This window comes from Pleurodeles waltl, chromosome 1_1, assembly GCF_031143425.1.
Source record: "Pleurodeles waltl isolate 20211129_DDA chromosome 1_1, aPleWal1.hap1.20221129, whole genome shotgun sequence".
NCBI lineage: Eukaryota > Metazoa > Chordata > Amphibia > Caudata > Salamandridae > Pleurodeles > Pleurodeles waltl.
Window position 1 is genome coordinate 828,096,757 of NC_090436.1, and position 25,740 is coordinate 828,122,496.

The following is a 25,740-nucleotide window of genomic DNA, read 5'->3' on the forward strand; positions in this document are numbered from 1 at the left end:
TGAATATCAGCGAATACTATGGCAGTTTGTGCTTTTTGAGACCAGAAAATGTCTTTGCTTTTAGCCATTTTGTTTTATATTGAGGGACCAGTAGTTCGCCAATAAGGTTTTCCAAATACCTTTACAAGGCAAACGTTGATAAAGCCAGAAGACTAGTGTTCAATGCCAGACCTATAGGCTTTGCCAAACCTTTTTCCACCCCGCTCAGAAGTGATTAGTTTTCCACACTTCTGGTTGAGAACAATATATTTTAATTTTTGTCATTTTATCCCTATTATTTAATGTGTGATGTGGTTCTTAGCGTTTTTTTCTGCATATATTTTAAGATTTTGTTTTTTTGTAAAATTGAAGGGTAGTTCATTAGATCACAAAAAAAAGTCCAACTCCGATTTCCAATCATTAGATTTGTCCATTCCTGCTGCTTTCCCTGCAATAGCTTTTTTTTTAATTCACATGTCTTTCCACAAGGCAAGCTCCTTTCACCCTTAACGCCGTTGCAGAATTCCTGCCAAATTCTTTACTCATGATTATCCTACGTTTTGAATCCCCAGCGGCACTGGAACTAGCACTAGAAACGGAAAGAGTTCATCTTAGCCAGGTATCTGAAAGATGTCACAAGCTTTAATAATTATATTAACGGTGACACTGCTAGAAATGCCATAAGAATGCATAATTAGTGCTGAATCCTTTTTTGGAACAACTTTTATTGGTTTTGGCATACTTTGACCAAAGAGTCTGCATGATACAGAAGGAAACATGCAAGCAAAAACGTAAACTCAAAAAATTAACATACATCAGGTATCTATGTCCCCTTTTATATCCCCCTTCCCCAACCCACATTGCCCCCAGCCCCACACCCAAGAAGGACCAGCATTGCTCATACAACGACCATGACTTGATCACCCTGCACCAAAGTTTCTGATTGCATCCTCCAGGCATGCAGTAGTATTGTGGGTTGGTGTCAGCACTATGCCCCTTGCTGGACAGCCCCTTGCCTGGAACACCTGTAATTCCAGGCTCATACAGAAGACTCTTCCATGTGTTCAAGGAGGGTGCATTGGGCCATTTCAAGGCCTGCACTACATCTCTTTTGGCCGTGGTAAGACCCAAAAAGAGAAGTGCCCATTTGTATCTGTTCCAGCCCATCCATTCTGCTATATGGAGCATGGTCCATTTAGGATCCAGTGGAATTTCCGATGAGAGCACTTCACTAAGGCGGCCAGTCACTCACTACCAAAAGTGAGTCAATGAGGAGCAGTCCCACACAGTGTGCATGAATGTGCCTTTCCCCACGTCGCATCTGAGGCACCTTGAGGACACCACCACCCCTATACACTACAGTTAATGCTAAATCGTAACCTAAAAACAGGAGAATGACATTACATCTTTGAATGTATTAAATTCAATTGACCATTCAGTCTCATCCGCAGGCACAACAAAAAGTCCTTGACATTTTAGAAGAATGGATACAGTTCAAACAGCTTCAGAAGAAGCTGCAAAAGAAATTATATTTCGTTTCAGCACAGCCCCACTGAGCAGATCCCATATCGACTATTTTATGAGAAGACCAGCAGTGTAGGGAGAAACACATGCACATAGAAAACCTTTCATTGCATTTTTGAAATTTACATTGTCTTCAGCAGTGATTGCAAGACAAGAAAGGCCTAGTGCACGTATATTTTGAGGCCTGGTTATGCTATTAAACACACACAAATTAACTTCAAACTTTTAATTAATAAAATCTGGCCCTTTGATTTTTTTTTTCTTTTTTTTTAATCATCACAAACGCAACATACTGCTCTACAATAAATTATTCATTGTTTTTGTTTCTTCTTCGTTTCCACTTAGGCTTTCAGCTCATCCATACATCTTCGATTTGATGTCATCCAGTTCAATTTCTTCTTTCTTTTACTGTTCGTTGTCTTCAAGCAAGTGAACATTAGTATTTTCCCTAAAATGTGCAATAGAAACATCTGTGATCTAGTCTACTAACTTATTTGAGCATTATTATCATAAAAATTGCCATCATCGTCAGAAGCATACCCAATAGGAGTGTGTAAACTCAATGCTGGGGCAGAATAGTCCTTATCTTGGTGACCGACACGTACCCCTGCCCTGTGTGCCCCAGCTACAATGCATATTTTGAGCTCTGTTGCTGCAGCATGCCTTGAGTATCAGTTCTCTCTTATTTTTCAACAGTTCTATTTTGCCAGGGGGGTCGATGGCAGCCTGTTCCAGCCAGTAATCGAATCCTCTGTGTTTATTAAACCCTGAGCTTCTTGTGCGTTCTTTAAAAGTGAATATGGAGGACATTTAGACTGAATGGTGAGGACAATTGGGTAACTTTTTGCCCTCACCCTTTTGGGGGAGCTGCCCCATCCTTCTAAAAGAGTTGTTTTTGCCAAGACTGCTTCCACTCATAAAGGAGAGGCAAAAGTAATCAGAATTAGTTCAGTGCCTAAATTGTCTCATTGTTGTAAGAATTCTTTTGATGTAATGTCACTTGATTTAATGTGCTTTAGATCTGGGATTGATTGCAGCTAGTGGGTGACATTTCCCCTATTTCGGATATTATGCGATCCCCATTTTTGTTACTCTGGCATCCGGATCCGCTTGTAGGACTTTGGCTCTTCTGTTGGCTTGATTGTAAATTCCAGGTAAGTTAGTGGAAGGGTGGTGCTGTTGTAGTTTGGCCCTGTCACAGCTTGGGGCCCATGGGCCTTCAACAGAAGAACTAATCAATGCTCCAAGATGGATGTCTGAATTAACAAGATAATTATTCTGTTCATTTTTGGGCACCACATTACTTGGATGGTTAGATTCGCTGTGGTCCGGTTATGTTAGGGACACTGAGTGGAGATGGTCTAATGTTTGGACTTGCTGCCCAGCGATGCCTGACACTGCCCTGTGCTTGAATGTGGACTGCTAGTTGCTGACTAATGTGAAGCGCAATCAGTAGAGTATTCAACAATTGGATCATCAAGGGTTGGTGAATTCAGAGGTGTTTTTACTGCTTGGTCTAGCAAATTAGAAGAAGGAGGCAGCTAATATTTTCCTTTTCATGTTTTGTGAACATCAGGTAAAACTTCCCCTGACTTTTTAAGGTTGCATTCTTGTGCAGCTTATTCCATTGTTTCCTCGGGCATTTGAGCCCTCATGCTCAGTTTATGCTCATGTCTTTGATGCCTTTGTCCTGTGAGAGCAGGTTGATGTCTCTGCCACTTTCTGCAGATGGCTTTTCAGTGAGCAGGATAGTTGGTTGGAGGGACACTGAGGCAGTGCTGAATATGTTCTCATTCTATGTACACAAGGACAAAACTGCAAGTTTCCTTGGCCGCTGTTACCGTTGAGCACTTGCCAGGTGGTTTAGAGGGGTTGTCTTGTTTGAAAATCGTTCCCACTTGCTGTATGCTTAGTTGAGCAATACTGAGACGTTAGGTCCTGAATGATTGCTTCCATGGTTTGCAGCAGAGAAGTCAGCTTGTTCAGAATGGGTAAACATGGACATAGTGGTTTAAGTATCCTTTCAATCATTGAAATTCAAGGTGCGGTGGAGTTTAGAATGTCCACTTGGGGGTTCAGTTTGTCCGAGTAAAACATCCAGACATCAACCTTTAACTGGATGTGCCGAGCAGAGAGGACCACATGCCGGTGTTTTGGGAGAGCAGAAGGTTGGGAGTGTCGCAGCTTATGGGTGAAATGTCCTGATCTGGTGTCTGCTCTTGCTCAATGTTCCTGAGGAGACTGGGAGAAATTGGAGGTATGCCAAGAGAACTGGGGTGCGAGGCAAAAAGGGCAGATGAGCCTCTTCGCTGACTGCATCGTGGAGCTTGGCTAGGGTCCTATAGGGAAATAGTCTGGTGAGTTTGAGTCAGTCCCCGTGCAGTGGCCGCCCCCGTACAAACAACCCCCTCACACACGTAGTGTGAGCTGAATGGCTCAATGAAACCAGGGAACAGGACTAACACGTTGGTGGCCCACCTCCTTGGCGTGACCTCCCCAGCTCTGCTATTGGTAGCAGTAAGCGAAGGTGAAGACAAGCAGGTCCAGGCAAGAGGCCCAGCAGGACAAAGGTTTCTGTATAGGAGGAGTTGTGGGTGAAAGCAGGTGAGATCGTGGGTGAGCATGTTACTTTGCGTGCAGCGTCACTCTGATAGAGACTTCTAGCTGCAGATTCATTACCTTTGAATTTCCCAGGTGTCACACTGGATCTGGAAGCTTTTGCGTGCACAGTACCCCTGCACACCGTCAAGTGACTTTGTTCAGTTCCGTGTGTCATTGTGGGCTTCAGTGGTGCCGGCAGTGACATGCGGTCACCTATATAGGTGCAATCCAGGCGCGCGGATGTCACCTTTCTTGCCGCGCCAGTTAGCGCTGATCCAGAGAAGGGCTTTAACCCGCTGTCTCTTTTTGACAGACTTTTAAAAACATTTTGTTGAATATTTTTTCTTATGTGTCGAGAATGTTCTCTAGAAAGAAAGGATTTGAGCCTTGTGGTGCCTGCCACCGCGCCATGCAGGTTACTGACCCGCACCTTATGTAATTGTGGTTCCTATAGTGCGACTACGACTCAGTCCTGCTTGGACTGCCGGGGACTGGCGCCGAAACCTTTGAGGGAGCAGTCATTAAAGCTGCTTGCAGCCTGCTAGTCAATGCCAACCAACGCAGCTCCAGGAGGTTTCAGTCCCAATTGAGAAGAAGGTCGCAGGACTGCTCCAGGAACCCCAAGTCCTCTACGTCACATTCAAGGTCATCGGGACACTCTGGGAAGAGTCGCAAGAAGAAGTCTAAACGGACTTCCACTTCACCTCGTCCGTCGGCTGACGAGATGAGTGGGTAACATCGCTGTTCCAGACACTATTCTGCGGAGCTGTTGCCAGGTCCGACTCCACCTCTCCCCGTATACGGGAGACAGAACGACCCCTGCTCAAATAAAGACATTTTACAAGGCCATGTGCAAAGTATTTGAGCAGGCCGACCCCTCCGGAGTGCCTTCGGGCCCCACAGTTTCAGAGGAGGCCCTATCAGGTTCCACTGCTGACTGCTCTGGCTTCAGCCTTGATGGGGTCTCTCAGATCGGGATGGGCGCTGGTCATGCCAATATGACCTCCGCCCTCGTCTCCAGTCTTAGCTGCTCTCGGTGCCGCCCACGCCAGCCCCATTCTCATCCCCGATGAATCAGTCGGAACAGAGTTGATCGATGCCAAATCTAGCGCCGGTGGGGCCTATTGGTCCTAGGTCATTGCCTGAGTGTTTTGTGAAGCAGCCAGGTGTGGGGGAAGAGTGGGAAGGATCACTGTACCCTTTAGATTGCCATTTATAGTCCCCCCACATGATTGGACTGTTATGAGGAGCTAGGAGAGTCCTGTGGACTGGAAATCTCTTGAGGTACTGGCTTGTTCTCTCCACCCACCGTGGATACGGAGGAGGGAGCATCTTACGTAGTGGTGGTGAATATGGCAGCGGAGGTCCTTGACCTCGAACTTCACTCAGTGGTGGTCAAGTCTAACCTGACCGAAGTGCTTCAGCCTGGGGCTTCCACATCTGAATCCCTATTGCCCTTCAATGAAGCACTGACCGATGTTCTTCTGGGAACTTGGTCCAAGACCAACAAAAGGGCTCCTGTGAACAAGACAATTGCCCACCACCATCACCCTTCCATTGGTGATCCTGGTTTCCGCACCCAACACCCCACCCCTGAGAGCTTGGAAGTCCAAGGCTCAACTTCCCATGGCGCGTTCCCTGACGCTCTCCCGGACAGTGAATCCAAGAGACTGGATAGCTTAGGCAAGAAAATGGTTTCTTCCATCAGCCTAGCATTGTGGTTGGTGAATACCGCACTCAAATGGCAGAGCAGTCTTTGACCTTGAGGTGCCACGCCTGGCTGAGAACATCTGGCTTTTCTGGGGATGTCCAGGCCAACCTCACTGACATGCCCTTCAACGTGACTCATCTCTTTGGAGAGAAGGCCGACTCGGTGCTGGAGTGCTTCAAGGACTAGCGGGCTACGACCAAAATCTTGGGCCTCTCGGTTACACCTTGCCCTCTTTCGAGGTTACAGAAGGGGCATGCCACCGTGCCAACCCTATGCCTGTCACCGTCCAGCACAAGCTTCCCAAGCTGTACGAGGATGTGTACGCGGTGCGTTCCACCCTGTGGGTCTGGTAGCCAGAAATCATCCGGCACCAACCCCCCAGCAGCTTCAGCTTCTAAGCCCTCCTAGTTTGGTTCTGAAAGACCATGGGTGCCCAGTTGGAGGGAGAATCCAACATCATTGGCACTCCATAACATCAAACAAATGGGTTTTGCAGATCATTCAGAGGAGCTACTTCATCCCTTTCTAATCTTTCCATCCCCATGTACTGCCATCTCAAGAATGTCTGACGGAGGATCATCTGATCTTGCTCCAAGAGGAAGTTGCAGCTCTCCTGACCAACGGGGCTATAGAAAGGGTTCTGATATCCGAGGTAGGCAGTGGTTATTATTCACCGTACTTTCTGATACCCAAAAAGAACAAGGATCTTCACCCTATCCTAGACTTCTAAACCATAAATCTCTTCCTCAGAAAGGAGAAATTCAAGATGCTCACTTTGGTTAGGTCTTGTCTGCCTTAGACCAAGGAGACCGGCTGGTAGCATTAGACTTGCAGGATGCATACTTTCACATCATCCATCCATCCTGCCTGCAGGCGTTACTCGCAGTTTAAGGTAGGCCACGAGCACTTTCAGCACACTGTGCTACCATTTGGCCGCCCCAACGCCCCTCGAGTGTTCGCCAAGGTGATGGCGGTAGTCGAAGCTCATCTGCGCAGGTTAGGGGTTTCAGTCTTCCCCTACCTTGCCCCAGTCTGTCGTCTCCAACCTTTAGACTATGGTGGACCTCCTGCATTCGCTAAGGTTCTCTGTAAATATGCTGAAGTCTCACCTGGCTCCTTTTTCAGATGCTCCCTTTCATTGGAGCTGTTCTGCACATAGTGCAGTTTTGGGCTTATCCTCCTGAGCAGCGAGTCCATGACATTCAGGTTATGGTACCGATGTTTCAGCCTCTATTCTGGATTTCGGTGAGAATGACTGAGGCTGCTGGACATCATGGCCTTATGCATCGTGCTGGTGAATCATGCCAGATGGCATATGCTCTGAAGTGGTGCATGAAGTTCCAGTGGGCGCAGCATCAGAGGAATCTCTCCGACATGGTTCAGATCTCTGAGGGAATTCCAAAGGGCCTGCAGTGGTGGCTTACGAATCACAATTGGGTCAAAGGCAGAGTCCTCTCCCTTGCCCAACCAGATCTGACAGTAGTGACAGATGCGTCACTCCTGGGATGGGGGCGGTCATCGGTAGACGTGGAGATCCGAGACTCTGCTCTCCAGCAGAATCCGGGCTCAAAATCAACTTGCTGGACCGCCATGCAATCCGGCTAGCATTGAGAGCATTTTTCTCCGCTCTCAAGGTTGAAGTTACTGCAGGTGTTCACAGACAACACCACCGCCATGTGGTACTGCAACAAGCAGGGCGGGGTGCTAAGCACTTGGTCAAGAGGCCCTTCATCTCTGGACATGGCTGGACCAGCAGGGCATAACCCTGGTGATTCAGCACCTGGCATGTTCTCTGAACAGCAGGGCGGATGAACTCAGCCGTCGTTGCCTAGCGGATCTTGAATGGAGTCTCCTTCGGAGTTGGAGCAAGGACTTTCAGCAGTAGGGAGAGCCTTGGTTAGATCTGTTAGCCTCCATAGAGAACGTGCAATGTCAGCAGTTTTGCACATTGGAGTTTCCAAGGCGGCCATCGCTCGGAGATGCTTTTCATCTTGAGTGGAGTTCTGGCCTCCTGTGCCCTTTTCTATCATTACCACTTTTGCCTGGAGTTGTCAAGAAGATTCGGAACGACTTGGCCAAAGCTCTCCTTGTGGTTTTGGACTGGACACGGGAGAGTCCGGTATCCCCAGCTTCTGAAAATGAGCACCGATCATCTAATCAGGCTGCCCCTTCGGGAGGAACTTCTGTTGCAGCAGCATGGCAGGGTCTCCACTCGAACATGTCCACCGTCTTCCTCCTTGTGTGAAGATAGAGTGGCGACAGTTGATAGCTTTTGAATTTTCTCCTGAAGTCTGTAATGTTAGCTTGGCGGCCAGACAGCCCTCCGCCAAAACGGTTTGTCTGCCGTTGGCAAATACTTGTAAAATATTGTACAGAAAAGTCTATTGACCCTCTTTTTATTTCTCTTTCTGCTATTCTTCTCTTCATTCTTACCCTTCCCCAGCAGGGTTCTGCGCTGGGCACTCTTAAGGGTTATCTCTCTGCTCTGTCTGCCTGAGCAACCTTCTTTATTTAAGTCCCCTATTGCAGTGGTTTCCAACCTTTTGACTTCTGTGGACCGCCGCTTTATTATTAGTGGACCCTGGAGACCCCCAATGAATCATTATTGGAATTACTGAAAGCTGGGGACCCAATCTGTTAAGATTATTTGATTTTCTCTATAGTCGCAAACCCCTTGAGGAGGCTTTGCGGACCCACAGGGGTCCCCGGACCACAGGTTGGTAACCACTGCCCTATTGTAAATAGGTTTCTGAAAGGGTTTGCACATATGTTTCCCCCTTCGCCTTTCATCATTCTCAGTGGAACCTTAACCCGGTCCTTTCTACCTCATGTATGCTCTCTTTGAGCCACTACACAATTATCTCCTCTTACCATCAATACAGCTTTCCTAGTGGTGATACACTCTGCCCGGAGTGAGCTGCAGGCTTTATCATTCAAGCCTCCCTACCCTACTGTGTTTCTGGACAAGGTGGTGCTTTGCACCCAGGCCTCTTTCCTCCGAAAAGGGGTATCTCCATTCTGTAATGGACAATGTCACCCTGCCCACCTGTTTTGCTCCTCCACTACCCTCTAAAGAAGAGGAGAGACTCCACTGTCTGGACCCAAAAAGAGCATTGTCATTCTATCTTGACCACACAAAAGAATTCCAGGTGGACGATCAGCTCTTTGTGGGCTATGTAGGAGCTAAAAAAAAGGTCGGGCAGACCCATTTTGCGCCAGCTCGCGGAGGTCTTAAGGGCTCATTCCACCAGAGGAAAAGCTGCGACCATGGCGTTCCAGTCCTAGACATCACCCAGGCAGCAACGTGGGCATCCCTAAACATGTTTGCCAAACACTACTGCCTGGATATTCCGGACCACAGGGACGGGCATTTTGCCCGGTCAACCCTGCAGGACTTTTTAGTCTAGTTAAATTGGTCCACAGTCCACCGCCAGGGTTATCTATTCAAAGGTAAGGAATCTACAGCTAGATGTCTCTATCAAATGAACAAGTTTCTTACATTCGGTAATGCATTATGTGATAGATACTATATTTAACTGCAAATTTCTGACACCCACCCATGTCTCCCTGCTCTGCAAACAGATTTCTAGGGCTAGAGATGATCCCTTTCAGGGCCCTCGTTTGGACATAAGTTTGTCATTTCACTTCATGGTTCTGCACTCCTGATGTGGGAAGTTGTGATAAGTAACTGACATCCACTCACCTGGATGGCGTCTATATAGGTGACTGCAACGTCGCATCTGTCACCAACGCTGACAATGCACAGAACCAAACAAAGCCACCTGACGTCAAACAGGGGTACTGCTCACGCAAAAGTTTCCGGATCCAGTAGACAACTGGGAAATTTAAAGGTAAGTAATCTGCACCTAAACACAGTCCCTACCAGGAAATGCGTTTCCGAAGGTAAGTAACTTGTTCGTCAATACCAATCCAGTCTTCAGATGCTACTCACACATCATCTGTTAGTTCTGCCACTACATTACACAAGTAGGATGCTTCTGCAAAATATGTTAATGTGCAAACTGCATATGCTGCTCTAAGAGTTCCATAATGGTCTCTTGGGCAAAAAAATCCCCCAAATCAGCCAATTCGATTGGTACATCTTGAATATCTGGTCTTGACTTGGTACAAAAATCTGTCTCATCAATACAGCCATGGTCACTTTCAGCCATTTCATTGTCGGCTTCCTCCTCAGGAAATGGCGTATTCGTTGCAGGATTAAAGGTATTGCAGCGGGTAATTTAAATGTTTTCTGTTGCTAGTATGATCTGCCTATATTTAGTCATGCAACTGTTTGTAAGATGCTTAGTATGCATACTACTCAGCAGGATCTTGATTGAATGAGGAACCAGCACAATAAGTGTGTGTCCCATCACACTTTGTTTCACTTTGCGTAATTGCCATAGAAATAGCTGCAGTGCTCTTCGTGCACCCGGGAAACACGTCAGCCACTGCAACTAGTGTAGCAGAAAAATATGTAATTGACTGCTTAAACTATTCCCCTCCTCCCCCCAAAAAATCCTATCCCCCCCCTTAGTCTTCTGTGTAGGGACTAATAGTGCTCATCCGTGTTTCTCATGACAGAATAAATAAGATTCTTACTCGTAATTTGGCATTTCTAGAGGAGGGGCCCTCACAGGCTGTGTTTGAGCTCCAGGAAGGCATTCTAACCTTTATTGCCCCAAGGCACCAGGTCCTTCACATCACTGTAGGTCAGTTTCTGTATAGGCTTTGTAATCGGGGAAATGTTTGTAATCCACTAAAAGTACCTAACCATCTCAGGAAACATTCTCACTTCCCAATCTTGTTAATGGAATCATTTTCAAAATCTAAGAAATGCGTTGCTAAGTGGTTCAGCTAGGCAATTGTGTGAAGTCTACCAACCTCTTTCATTTTAGCTTTCTAATAAATCTTCTGTATATTGAACTAGCACTTAGTCAAAGGGCAGATTTGGACTTTCTTGGCCCTTCTTTAGGATTTGGGAAAAGATTGAAGGACTTTCTGTATAGTTTTATGGGGTCCTACACCAAACCAAAACCTATTGCAGATTTTGAGCGCAAAGTGATATTTACTAACTTCATGAAGAGGAATTGAGGAAAATGCTTCACACACTGAGGAGTACGGTGATACAATCCATTTGGTTTTTATAGTAATCTTTATTATCTCAGCACCTTTGATCAATCCACTTTCATTTATTGGAAAAATCCCAAACCTCCTTGCTCGTGTCTTAAACCTGGAGCTAAGTCTTCCTTTGTAAAAACAGGGAATATTTTAACTCTTATTTCTAGTGATTTTATTTTAAAATCAGAGGCTTATTTTTCACACTGACTATCAATTCATGATTATTGATAATTAGCCCAGCTTTAATTACGATATTAGGTGACAACGTATAAGTCACCTCTGTGTTTGAAATGGCTAAGCCTGCTCTTCTTTTTCAAAGAGGTGTTGGTTAAGAACCTCCACCGGTCTAACTGAAGCAGGTAGCACCTATATCTATCAAAATGATATTGAATTGCCATTCACTTTTTTTCCACAAAAAAGGCCATTCTGGTCTGCCTCTAGGACTGCAGAAAGCATACAATCCTCCTTCCTCCTCAAGCACAGTCATTGTGTCAAATTCGATCCTGTGGGATCTCAGAGTGTACTTGCAAATTGTGAAAAATCATCATCATTGTAGGAAAGAGTCCTTGTCTGCATGGTTACTCCCCAACCTTTTGCCTGACATTGATGCCAACTTTGACTTGAGAGTGTGCTGGGATCCTGCTAACCAGGCCCCAGCACCAGTGTTCTTTCCCAGAACCTTACCATTGTTTCCACAGTTGGCACACCCTGACACACAGTTAAGTCCCTTGCAAAAGGTACCCCTGGTACCAAGTTCCCTGTAGCTAGCGAAGGACCTCAAGGGCTGCAGCATGTATTATGTCACCCTGGGACACCACTCACTCAGCACATGCACACTTCCACTGCAGCTTGTGTGTGCTGGTAGGGAGAAAAAGGCGAAGTCGACATGGCACCCCTTTTAGGTTTCCATGCCCACAAACCACTGCCTGTGTCATAGGTAAGTCACCCCTCTATCAGGCCTTACAACCCTAAGGCAGGGTGCACTATACCACAGGTGAGGGCATAGCTGCATGAGCAATATGCCCCTACAGTGTCTAAGACCATTCTTAGACATTGTAAGTGCAGTGTAGCCATATTGAGTATATGGTCTGGGAGTTTGTCATTATGAACTCCACAGCTCCATAATGGCCTCACTGAATACTGGGACATTTGGTATCAAACTTCTCAGCACACTAAACCCACACTGTTGCCTGTGTTGGATTTATTGAACAATGCACCCAGAGGGCATCTTAGTGATACCCCCCTGTTTTTTTTTTTTATCCAATCCTTTAGTGCAGGAATGACTGGTCTGTGCCAGTCTGCCGCTAAGAGATGAGTTTCTGACCACATTGGGTGAGGGGCTTTGTGCTCTCGGTGGCCAGAAACAATGCCTGCATTGTGTGGAGGTGCTTCACACCTCCCCCCTGCAGAGACTGTAACACCTGACAGTGAACCTCAAAGGCTCAAGCCTCTTGTTACAATGCCCCAGGGAACTCCAGGTAGTGGAGAAGCGCACCCCCCTCTACACCCCCACCCGGGACAAAGCCCCACGTTTGGCAGCAAGTCCGGCGGGAAAATTAGGGAAAGCAGGGAGGAGTGACCACCTCAGCTGGGACCACCCCTAAGGTGTCTAGAGCTGAGGTGACCCCCTCCTTGCAAAATCCTCCATCTCAGTTTGGAGGACAGGGACCAATAGGGTTAGATCTGTGCCCCCCTTCCTGAAAAGTGTGGACACTGGAAGGGTGCAGCTGCCCTCAGGGACAGTAGTCAGTGGCTACTGCCCTCTGAACACCTGTTACACCCCTAAATCCAGGATTTAGAGGCACCCCTAAACCCAAGTTGTCAGATTCCTGGGGACCTCACAAGAAAGAAGGACTGCTAAGCTGAAACCCCAGCGGAGAAGAAGGAAGACAAAAACCGACATGGCCCCAGCCCTACCAGCCGGTTTCCTGCTTCAAAGAACCATGCATAAGAAAGCGACGCATCCTGCGGGTCCAGCAACCTCTGCCGAGCCTCCAGAGGACTACCTGCATTAGAGAGGACCAAGACCTCCCATGGACAGCGGCCCTGTTCAAGAAGAAACTACACCTTAGGACTCCATAGCCTCCCCGGATCCGCGAGTCCTGACCACTCTGCACCCGATGCCCACCGCCCGTTTATGGGTGGCCCAACCGACTAGAGAGGATCCGCAGGCGATTCAGAGCAAGTGCCCCCACCCTGGGTTGACTTCTCCTTTCCCCAATGACGACACCTGCAGTGTGAATCCAGAGGACTCCCCTGACCACCACAGCTCCGGAAGAAGATACCCGTCGCCAAAAGGTACACTGCACCCGCGGCCCCCTGGCCTTGGGGAACCTGACCACTGGTGCAGCAACATTCAGCAGGCGGCCCTCCTACTTGTCCAGACTTTAATTTTCCGGAACCCACCCCGCGGACCCAGCCTGCAGCATCTAAGTAACCCCCGGAGACCCCTCATAGGAAAGCATTGGGAGTAGATGCTGTGTTTGCACCATGCACTCTGTCGCACCTGTGCTGCTGATGGTGTGCGTTTGGTGCTAACCTATGGCCCCTCCGGTGCTCTTATAAACCCCCCAGGTCTGCCCTCCGAAAATGCGGGTACTTACCTGCAAGCAGGCCTGATTCCGAGTGCCCAAAGGAGCCCATGTTAAATTTGCCTCATCTTTTACCTCTGCACCTGACTGGCCCCGTGTTGCTGGTTGTAGGTGTTTGGGGTTAACTTGAACTCCAACCTGTGGGCTTCCTAGCCCCCAGAGACTGAAACTGTAAGTCGTGTACTTACCTTCAAATCATACTTATCTTCCCTCCAGGAAGTGTTCTGAAAATTGCACTGTCCTCTTTTTACAACATATTGCCATTTAGTAAAAAACTGTGGAACTTGCCAATTCTAATCAGTGGTATTGGTACATACGTGGAAGACTTCTTTATTGATGTACTTACCTGCAACTTGAATCTTGTGGTTTTAGAAATAAATTAGCAAAATATATTTTTGCTATTGATATAGTACAGTGGTTCCCAACCTTTTGACTTCTGTGGACCCCCACTTTATCATTACTGGAGCCCGGGGACCCCCACTGACTCTTTATTGGAATCCGGGGACCCCCCACTGAGCCATTACTGAAAGTTGGGGACCTAATCTATTAATATAATTTTTTTTTTAAGCAAGTCACCACTGCTTATACTGATATAGTATATACAGAGCCAGCTTCCTACAGTTATTAATCACTAAAGTTTTTTTTTGCTGTAGTATGTAACTGTGTTGAAAACCCTGCATAGGCTGTAGACATATTCCCATTGTACTCCCTTGTATTCTGCATGTTTTGTACATGAGCCAGTAGGGCTGGGGTAGCTGACTTTACCATCCCATTTTGTTACATCTGATTAACATTCTTCTGCATTTGACAAACCATTTGTCAGTCATTTTTAAATCTAATTTGGATTAAATCTACAATCTCATTTGCACTGCCCTGTCTTCGTACAGATGTGACATGGGCCATTTCTTATCTGTGCATTATTAACATTCTGATTAGGCTTATTGTTAATAAAGGTAGATAGAGGCTTTACTTCTGCCATGAGCAATCCCCATTACCACCTTGATCAAACTGTAGTCCATTTCCTTGTGTATTAACTCCAACATCAGGACCAAAACCAGGTTCAAACACCGGAAAACCACCTTGACTACACTTTTAGAATAACTTAGTTTGAGCTATTATTAATTTCTCCTTCGTTGTTTTCCTCTCAGCATTGCAACAGTCACTAAAATACTTCCATAGATTTGTCCTGTCAACACAGCACACTTTGCTGAACATGTGAATTAATCTCGGACGCAAATGGAACACAGAGGCCGAAATAAATCCAAAAGCGGCCTCTTTTATGGTGCCTTCAACACCACTATACTGTCTACAAATCTGCACTAATCAAAATATGCAAGCACAGATTCACCTGAATCTTGCATTGCTCTAATTTTTACCAATTTACTTGCTTATAGGTGGAGCCTTTGTTTTCAGTTGCTCAATAATGAAAAAATTCCCAGCTTTCGTAAAGGAAAGGTTCAAATCTGTTAAGGGCACAGAGGCGAGGATTACGCATTACTCTCTTCGCTTTATTGAACAGCAGCTGTAGGAAGCTTGCTCTGTATATACTATATCAAAATGAGATATAGTGTGCACAGAGTCCAGGGGTTCCCATGAGGCTTGACGGAGGCAATAATAGATAATACTAATGCTCTATTTGTGGTAGTGTGGTCGAGCAGTTAGGCTTATCAGTGGGAAGAGTTAAGCATTTGTTGTGCACACACAAACAATAGGAGAAACACACACACTCAGTGACTTAATTCCAGACCAATAGGATTTTATAAAGAAAAATATCCTTTGTTAATTTATTTCTAGAACCACAAGATTCAGTTTGCAGGTAAGTACATTAAATGAAAGGTACATTTCATAGGTCAATCATCAGTACATACAGTTTTCTTTAAAATGGCAAAAAGCGATTTTAAAAGTAGACTGTGCAATTTTCACCAGTGCCTGGGGGAGGAAAATAAAGTAAAGTTTTTGAGGTAAGTAACAAACTTCCAGATCTAGTCTCCAGGGCATAGGTAGCCCACAGATGGGGGTTCAGGATAACATCAAACCACCAGCAACACACAGGGCCTGTTAGATGCAGAGGTCAAACAGGAGCCAAAATAACATGGGCCCCTACGGAGACAGGGTACTCCGGTTCGGGTCTGCTTGCATGTAAGTACCCGTATTGCTGGAGGGCATACCAGGGGATTTTAGAGGAGCACTGGCGGGGCCCCAAGTAGGCACCAATCCCACACCCTCAGTGCACAGGGGCAGCCGGGTGCAGGGTGCAAATAGGGCATCGGTTTTCCAATAAAACTGTTTGAGAGGACCCCAGGGGTCACATAGGCGCTGCAGGCAAGGCACAGAGGGGCTCCTCGGGCAAGCCACCAACTGGATAGGGAGGCAGGACGCCTGCTGGTCGTTACTGCACCGGTGGTCAGTTTCTCCTAAATCTGGGGGCTGCGGGTGCAGTGCTTCTCCAGGCGCCTGATATCTTTGTCCCTAGTAGTCGCTGTCAGGGGGGTCCTCGGGATTCCCTCTGCAGGCGTTATCGTGGAGGGGTCAGCCAATGCTGGAAACCCATTTGGAGTAAGATAGAAGTCCTTAGAAGCAGAACTTCTGTTCTTTTTTTTGTAGACAGTGCCGCTGTCCTCAGTAGTTCTTGGTCCTTCTAGGTGCAGGGCAGTCCTCTGTATTTGGACAGGGGCTGTTGGTCCTGCTGAATGGTTCACTGTTCGTTTGCAGGTTCTCTGAAGCAGGAGACAGGCCGGTATGGCTGGGGCCAAAGCAGTTTTAGTCTTCTTTTATTCTCTGCTGGGTTTTCAGCTTAGCAGTCCTTCTTCGTCTTGTAGATTGCAAGGAATCTGGTGAGCTAGGTTCAGGGAGGCCCTTAAATCCTAGATTTAGGGACGTGTTAGGGGTCAGAGGTCAGTAGCCAATGGGTACTGTCCCTGAGGGTTGCTACACCCTCCTTGTGCCCACTCCCTTTGGGGAGTGGGGCGCATTCCTATCCCTATTGGTGCGTGTCCTCCACAACAAGAGGGAGGATTCTGCAGGGAGGGGGTCACCTCAGCTCTGAACATCTTAGGGGTGGTCCTGGATGGGGTGGTCACTCCTCCCTGTTTTACCTAATTTTCCCGCCGGACTTGCCGCCAAAAGTGGGGCTTTGTCTGGGGGGTGGGCATCTCCACTAGCTGGAGTGCCCTGGGGCACTGTAACCCGAGGCTTGAGCCTTTGTGGTTCACCGGCTGGTGTTACAGTTCCTCCAGAGGGAGCACCTTCACCCAGGACAGGCTTTGTTTCTGACCACAGAGTGCACAAAGGCATTCACCCCATGTGGTCAGAAACTCATCTGAAAGTGGCAGGCTGGCACCGACTGGTCAGTCCTACACTAGCAGTTGGGCTGACATACAGGGGGCATCTCTATGATGCCCCTGTGTGCATGTTTCAATAAATCCCACACTAGCATCAGTGTGGGTTTATTGTGCTGAGAAGTTTGATACCAAACTTCCTAGTATTCTGTGAAGCCGTTACGGTGCTGTGGAGTTCCTAATGACAAACTCCCAGACCATATACGTAATATGGCTACACTGCACTTAAAATGTCTAAGAATGGACTTAGACACTGTAGGGACATAACATTTTGCTCATGAAGCTGTGCCCTCACCTTTGGTATAGTGCACCATGCCTTACGGCTGTAAGACCTGCTAGAGGGGTGACTTACCTATGCCACAGGCAGTGGTTTGCGGGCATGGCACCCTAAGAGGGGTGCCATGTCAACGTTGCCTTTTTCTCCTCACCAGCACACACAAGCTGCAAGGCAGTGTGCATGGGCTGCGTGAGGGGGTCTCCCAGGGTGGCATAATACATGCTGCAGCCCTTAGAGACCTTCCCTGGCCACAAGGCCCTTGGTACCATGGGCACCTTTTTACAAGGGACTTAACTGTATCCCAGGACTGTGCCAATTGTGGAAACATAGGTTCAGTTTTAGGGAAAGAACACTGGTGCTGGGGCCTGGTTGGCAGGGTACCAGCACACTTTGAATCAAAGTTGGCATCAACACTAGGCAAAAAGTGTGTGTGGGGGGGGGGTTCACCATGCCAACAGTGGCACTTTCCTACAGCAGCCAAGCAGAGGTGCATAAACTGTATTTCCCATGAACACTTAGGAACAAAAAACATTCAATGTTCCAGTCCTGCTCTTTCACCAATAAGCAGTCCACCCTCTCCATGAAAGTCCCGCCACCCGTCTGCTGCTCCTCTTTCTTTCTGCCACTTAACTCAGCCGGCTTCCTCCTCATTCTTGTTTGGACCCCTCAGATCCTGCAAGAAACTGACAACAGGGAAAATAAATTTATAATCTCAACCTTGTGAATCATCACAAGCCATAACTTTACAATTCTATATTAAAAGAACGTTTCCACGAATAAGCATTACTGCAAAACTGTTACCAAAATAAAGGATTCTCACCTTAACGATGAATAATCAGACAAGGGGTAAATCTGAATGTCATTCTTGGGTGGGTTAATCCTTGCCTCCGTGGTTTTAATAGAATTGAAACTCTCCATTGCAAAAGCTTAGACATTTTTCATTCTATGTCGGGACCGAAGGCGAAGATTGTGCTTGTTTAAAGCTTGCCCACCACCAATGATGCCAAATGTGGAATGGGTTTGAAGTAAAACCATTTAAATGTTGATTCTGAGGACCAGTCGGCTGCATTAATAATGTCCTCTAGGCGTGCCCCTGAAGAGAATGTTTTGGAGGCCATGGCCCCTCTAACCGAGTGTGCTCCGAAAAATTTCAGATCTATGTCACCTTCCTGCTTGGCCCATCTCGCTATAGTGGGAGAAGACACTGTCCGAAAGGGCCTCCTGAGTGCAATCACTGATTGATTTTCCCCATGGCCTCGTAGCTCTTAATAGATCGCACCACACATAATTTTGGGGAGTCTGGAAAGGAAGGGTAAGAAACCACACAAGAATTACATTTGGTTTGTCAAGATATGTGAAACGTCACCCTGTCCGGGTTGAATACTCTACCAGTAAGGTCCAGGGCCCTTATGTCCGAGACTCATCTTCACAACACCACACACAAGAAGGTAGCCAATTTGTTAAGAACCCTGTTAACATCCAAGAGGGATGAAAATCTGGGTTCTGGTGGGAACGATGAGCGGATTCCACACATCCAGTTTCCTCACCAAAGGGTGTTCTCCCACCGGTTGATTTCCCCCCCCTGGGTGCGTGTCCCGTTGAGATAGAGGAACTGAAGGTGTGTATCATCCTGTAGGACAACCCCTCTGAGGCCAGGTGAGCTAGAAAGTTCAGGACGTGGACAACATCAGCCCCCACTGGATCCAGGTGTCTGCTGTGACACCAGTCCAGCCATTGGGCCCAAATGGAACGATAACGTTTGGTAGTGTTGTCCACCCATGCCTTAGACAAGAGGGAAGCAGCTTGCGACAAAATGCCTAGGACTTTCCATAGTTTCCTGAAATTCTCCATGCCATAAGACGTATCGAGCCTTGTATCACCAGAGGGTGAGGATTCCCGTCAGGGTCTTTGAGGAGATCCTGACACTGGGGTAGAGGGATTGGAAAATCCCACAAAAGTTCCAGAAGAACTGGAAACCATACTTGCTACCTCTATTCTGGCGTGATCAACACCAGGTCCACTTGTCTCCTCACCTGCGCTGAGAGGCAGGTTATCATGACAAATGGGGGAAAGGTGTAGGCTTGTTCTTACCGCAAGGCCTGTAGAAACGCATCCGTGGTTGCTGCCCCCGGATTCGGCCTCCAACTGAAATATCTGAGGATCCGATGGTCAAGCCGGGAGGCAACTAGGTCCACTGAGAGGGGGCCTCAACCTACTCTGAATCTCATTGAAAAGGCGTGGGTGTAGCGGTCAAAGACTGGTGTCCTTCAGATGTTGGGAATGCCAGTCGGCCACCTGGTTGGACTAACTTGGGAGATGTTCTGCTATTACCGAGATCTAGTTCGCCAGGCACTGTTCCCAGAAAGACCTCACGAGGTCCCCCAGTGCTCTGGACCAGGTGCCTCCCAGATGTTTTAAGGTTTATGTAACGTACTGCCACTACATTGTCCATTTTTGGGAAGACGCAACATTTTGCCTGAGATTTGGTCCAACACTTGACCACGAATGAGCCCGCAATGAGCTTGAGGCAGTTGATGTGCGTTGCCTTTTCTCCTTCCCCAGAGGGAACACTGCCCACAAGTGGCGCCCAAGCACAAGACACTGATCCATAAGGAGGAGGTTGTCTTAAGTAAACAATGAGGCGCACCCGACGCGCTCTGAGGATCTCCACCACCGGTCTCATAACCTTAGTGAAGCACCAAGGGGAGGATGAAAGGCCGAAAGGAAGTGTTGTGAACTCGAAAATCCGTCCCCTCCATTGGGGTTGTAGGAAACGCCGATGGGGCCTTAATACCAGAGCCATCAGGTTAGGCGTCTCATAAATCGAGCTGCATCATCCATTTGTTGGGATGGAGGATGTCCCGAAGAAGATGGATACCTTCCATCTTGGAGTGGAGGTAGACCAGCCTTTTGTTGAACTCCTTCAGATTGATTACTGGCCTTTGGCCCCCTTTCCTTTTTTCCACCAGGGAGATATTACTCCGGAACCCTGAGTGCGGGTGGGTTTCCACGACTGTTCCCTTGTGCAACAGGTTGGAGACCTCCGAGTCCTCCATTTTCATACCTGCAGGAGAAAAAACCAAAGGCTGGGGTTGTCTTGCCTGGATTTGAGAGCCAAAAGCTCTATGTGGAATCCCTGCACTGTTTGGAACACCCACACTTCGGAAGTGAAGGATTCTTAATTGGACCGGAACATTCAAAGCCTGCCTCCCAAACCTGTGGTGGGAGGCTAATTGTATACTCACCTTGGGATGCTTTGATGCCGACACCTCTGTGCTCTGTGACCCCTACACGATCCTCTGTCTGGGGTACTGTCTGGTCAGGTAAAACGTCCCAAACGTGGAGGCATCTTGGTATTGTCTTCTCCTGGATGCGTTGTTCCTGCCGGAGGCTTGTGACTGGGATTAGCCAGCTGAGCATCCCCTGCCACGACCAGCCCCTGTGAAAATCCAAGGGGTGAGTATCTGCTTGACCGACGTCTGGGCCTTGTCCAAAGACGTAAATGTCTGGACGAACTTTCCGAGGTCCTGGACAAAAGGGTCTCCAAAGAGGCCTCCCTGGGTAAGAAGACGGGCCTCGGAGGTGGCTAGGGCCCCCATTTTGTGGTCGATCTTAATGAGGAGCGAGCTGCGCTTCAGTCGAGATCGCTCGGTGTGTGTTCCAAGGAAGATCAGAGCTCTCTGAGCCCAGCCTGACAGAAACTCTGAGGATATAATGGTGCCGGAGGCCTTGGCATCTTCAGCCATATTCAGTATGTGGGTAAGCAGAAAGTGTCCATACGCTCTTCTGCCTCAGGGGTTAGAGCCACCTTATCACTGAGAGAGGGGCAGGGACATTCCTCTCGTAACCGATTGCGGACCTCCTTATCAAGAGGCTTCCGCAGTCGCCCAGTCACGTAGTTTGCCACCCTGTCCGCTGGGGACCAGTCGGCCGAGTGTGGGTGGAGGAGGAGTTCTGGGATTTAACATGTCGGGCGGGCCCTGAGAGGGACCCTCCCCCTGCCCAACTGGTTTGGACTGTGGGGAGGAACACCATGGGCATTACCCCGAGGCCTGCTCCTCATCTGAGGATGGAGTATCCATGTCCACAGCTGGGGAATCTGGGGTAGGAGGGGTTAGTGACTGAACCCCCGATGGGCCTGGGCCTGCCTTATCTGCAGGAAGGGAGCAAGCCATGAAGGCCTTCTTAGGGCCTGCAAAAGCATCAGTGTGAGCCCCAATATCGTCCCTTTTGCATTTTGGGGGTGTCAACTGGGGTGTTGGAACCTGGTTGTAGTAGGGTTGTAAGCCCTAGAAGGTCTTCCCGTCCTTCTGGTGCATTCTTGCACGTACTGTTTAAATTTCTGCTCCAGGAGGACTACGGCATGTTGGACCGCTGACCAGATGGAGGCATCCATAATTCTGCAGACATTTTCGTCCATGGGGAGGTAGGTTATTTGTTCCTCCTCCGTGAAGATATCCCCTTCACTCATGGGAGAAGTCTATTGGGCCCCTGGGGTACCCTAGATGGCTGAGGAGTAAATCAGCAGGTGGACGCAGTTCAGCAGGTGTCGTGCTCCAGGTGGGCGGGGAGGCAGGAGTCTACCGTCTGATCGATGCCCAATTTCGAAAAGAATAATCTGAATCATGCGCTGATGCAGCCGATGACAAAGAGTGGCACATGTTGCGCCTCTCACTCTGTGCCCTTTGTAGGCCTGAGGACCCCACTACATCTTCCCTTAGTGTGCTGAGGTGCTGAAATAAGGATCGGAGCGGCTGCGAATGAGCGCTTGTAACGTTCCCACGGCCAATTACCTGATTAGACAAAAAGTTAAGCAAGCGTGAAATGAAATGAAAAACAGGAAAAAAGGAGTCACTGAGACCGCAGGCACAGGGCAGTGAAGAAAGAGAGGAGTCGCAGACAGCGGGAAGGGACTTTCATAGAGAAGGCGGACTGCTTATTGGTGGAAGAACAGGACTGGAACATTGATTGTTTTTTTTTCTGTTATTTCCCAAGTGTTCATGGGAAATATAGTTTATGCACTTCTGCTTGGCTGCTGTTAAATAAAGCGAAGAGTGTAATGCATAGTCCTAGCCTCTGGTACTGCCATAGAATACAATTATATTTCTCAACAACAGCTGGAGAAGGCTAATTGTGAGGGTTTTCACTCTGCAGTTCTTCTGTTGGCCACTGCAGTATTGTCTTACACCCATTCAATAAATCGTGAGGCACAGCAATTGAAAATAAAGCATCTAAATCTTTTCAAAGTGATTTCAAAATAATCATTATCCTCTCCGCCACTGTATATCACTTTGTGGGCTGCTCTCTGAGCTTCGGAAAATTCTTACTAAATGTATAGAGATCACTTCACGATCTATACATCACACTCACATTAATCTTGTTTTTATTATTTTTCAACTTCTTCAGTATATCAGGCAGATCTGTCCATTCCTCTAACAACTTTGTCAAATCTTCTCTTTTGATAATCGTCTTTCTTAATTCTATGCGAGAATTCTGCAGTGTTTTGGGATTCTGATTCATTAATACTTTCATGGGCAGCCCTCTCTTATGTGATTCGTGAATTCTGCTATGTGTCAAATCCATATTAAGATCTCAAATATACCAATTCATCCTTATTGTTGTTGCATTATCTCTATCCACTCCTGTTTCTGCCATTACTTCCAAATCTTCTGGAGACTGAAAGTATTTATTTTCACCCTTCTTTCCTCAGTATATGAAAACAAACTAGGTATTGCCTCATCTCTCCTGACAGTCTGCTTTCCTGCCCCTCTCTCCTGCATCTGTGCTTGCACATGAGCCTCATTTTACAGAGGTGTTCTCGCTTCAATCAGTAATCTGTCCATAAACTCATCGTATCACTCATTTTGTTCCATCTCTTTCCTGTCCTCCACTTTGTCCTTATTTTTCTTTTTGTCTGATTCTTCAGTAATTGCCAGGAAAGCAACTGAAATTTGTAACATTTCCTGCCATCGTTCTTTCTTCCGTGAACGGAGTCTCACTTCCATCCATTGATTGACAGCCTTACTAATCTGTCCTATTTGCATTTCCTATGTGCTCTCCCATTTGCCATGTAGTCCTACTCATACAAAGCTTCGAACTGTGCAGGTCTAGCTACAGCTTTGTCACAAATATAGCTTGCTTCAAATTCTCAAACTTTTTCATTTCACTTGAACCATGTATTGAAAACTGTTGCTTTTATTGTCTGCAGTAATTCTGTTCAATTCTTTGAACCATAGACATTGTGTAGGAAAGTGCACCTGTTGAGGTGGTCACTCCCACTTTTTTGCCACTGATACTGAGGTTTTTTGCCTTAAGTTGCAGTGGGTTCTCCCTAACCAGGTCCCCAGTGCCAGTGCTCTTTCCCTAAACAAGGTGAAAGTTCTAATTGTGTACAATTTACACACACTTTAGCACCTCTGTAAGTCCCTGGTAAATGGTACCCCTGGTACCTACGGCCTGGGTGCTAGGAGTGGGTCCCTAAAGGCTGCTGCATGTATTGTGCCACTGTAAGGGCCCCCCTCTAAAAATTGAACACACCCTGCCATTGCAGACTGCGTGCCATGGTGCAAGCCATGAGTGTAAACACAACATGACACACTCATTGTGTGCCATCCCCCAAATCACTACATTAAATATATGGATGTCACTCCTACAGCAAGATTTATAGCCCTAAATCAGGGTGTATTCTATTTGATATAAGGCCAAATTTGCATGAGCAGATCTGCCTCTGTGATGATTAGTTTGATTGCTAGATTTTACAAGTGAGCAGGGAAGCCATCTTACGGTATGAACTGGACACTCGTCATTACAAGTTACCCAGCTACATAACTGCTTCACTGAAACTTATGGTGTTTGGTATCAAACACCCCATCTTAATAAATCCATACTGATTTCACTATTGGATTTATTATGACATGCACCCAGAGGGCACTTTAGAGGTGCCCCTGCAATCTACATGTCTTCTAGCGTGCTAGCTCGCTGGTATCAACCAGCCTGCCACCACAGGCCTGTTTCTGAGCCCCTGAAGGTGAGGGCCTGCACTCTCAGAGGCCATAAACAATACCTGCTCCGGACGAAGGTGTTATCACTTCCTCCAGCAGGATGACTAGTGAATCTGCATACCAAGGCCAGGGACTTCAAAGTCTTTGCCGCCTTTGATATGCAACACAGGCTTCCCCCAGACCTGGGAGCTGCCACCTACTGCCCTGAGGCTCATTTGGTACCAGGGCAGGCTGGAAATTAGCCATGCAAGTAGGCATGTTGCAATACCAGGCTAGTCACACCCTTGAGGTGGGCTACTTTTTATTTCGCAATTCTGAAAGCCATCCTATAAGAGTGTATGCTTTTGTCATCTTTCTGCACTTTCTGACTACATAAATGCATCTTCAACATAAGACGGTCACTAACTAATCCCCTCCGGTTCTAGCTAGGCTTGCAACATCCATCTTTGATTTAGTTAGTTTGTTCCAACGTAAACCTAAAGTATTCATACTGACAAAAATTGCAAGGATTCAAAAAGATGTAGCAAACTTAATTAATTTTTTAAATTAAGAAAAAAAGACTGTATTCATGATAATGTAAGTAGATATTATGCTGCATGTTTCCTTTCTAGTCCACTGCCTACACAACAGTGCCTTTGTAAGATGGCCGTGCTGTTCAGCCTTAGCCATCCTCAAAGGGCTTGTATCCTTTTTTAGGCTGTCTTCTATGAAGAGCAGTGATTACAGGTCCTGGTGTCACACGCCAACTTCGTCCCCTAAGAATTTTGGCCTCTCGCTTTACGTTACGAGGTCAGGCTTGTTACACTTTTACTTTGGATTGCATACCGGACACGCATGCATGACTGGGATGTTCTTGAAACAATAGAGTGGCGTGTGGCAATTGTGCAGACTCCAGGAACAGTACTTGCCTTCCTTTATTCACCTATTGAATGTTCGTGCTTCCATAAAGGACCAGGGCTTGCACTTGTTTATTCTAACACTATTCCAATATATTTGGACTAAGGGGTGGTGATAGAATGCAGACGTTCTGCGAGCCTGAACACAGTTACTAGAGTCTGCCACAGCTATCTGTAAAACAAGGCAGAATCAGTGGAGACACGCTGTACTGACACTGCAGTGCCAGAGGGAAGGCAGGACAGCATACACACACTTTTATAGTAAGGCACAGTGCCCGGTGCCTGCAGCATTGCTAACAGGCACTGTATTCATTCAAGCAGGTAGGTGGCACTGTAACATTTAACCACTGCAGAATACCAGTACTAGGGGTTTCAGAGCAATATACAGACCCAGGTACAGGGAGATGTCACTGTACCTTACAGGCAGTTGTGCAGGGAAGAGCGTCTGGCACAATAATGCTGGCAGTGTACAGGTCCAAGGGCAGTAACAGGACTGGCATAGTAAGAGATTACCCAGCCCTCGGAGCAATATTAAGGGGTGGTGCTCTTGCATGCAAACAGGCTGTTAAAGGTAACAAAGGCTACAGGGCCACAGGTGCAGTGGTGAAGGAAGGCGCAGGCATATACAATGTACACTCCCAGGTACAGTGACAAGCTGAAGCAACAAGCCACCATACACTCCTGTGGAGTCTCACAGGGGC

General features: G+C 47.3%; 1 protein-coding gene across 1 annotated transcript in view; it reads left to right on the forward strand.

The window, feature by feature from the left end:
• The window catches only part of SMC5 (structural maintenance of chromosomes 5), a 647,363-nt gene that overhangs the window by 101,267 nt on the left and 520,356 nt on the right, over positions 1-25,740 (forward strand). The window lies entirely within an intron of this gene.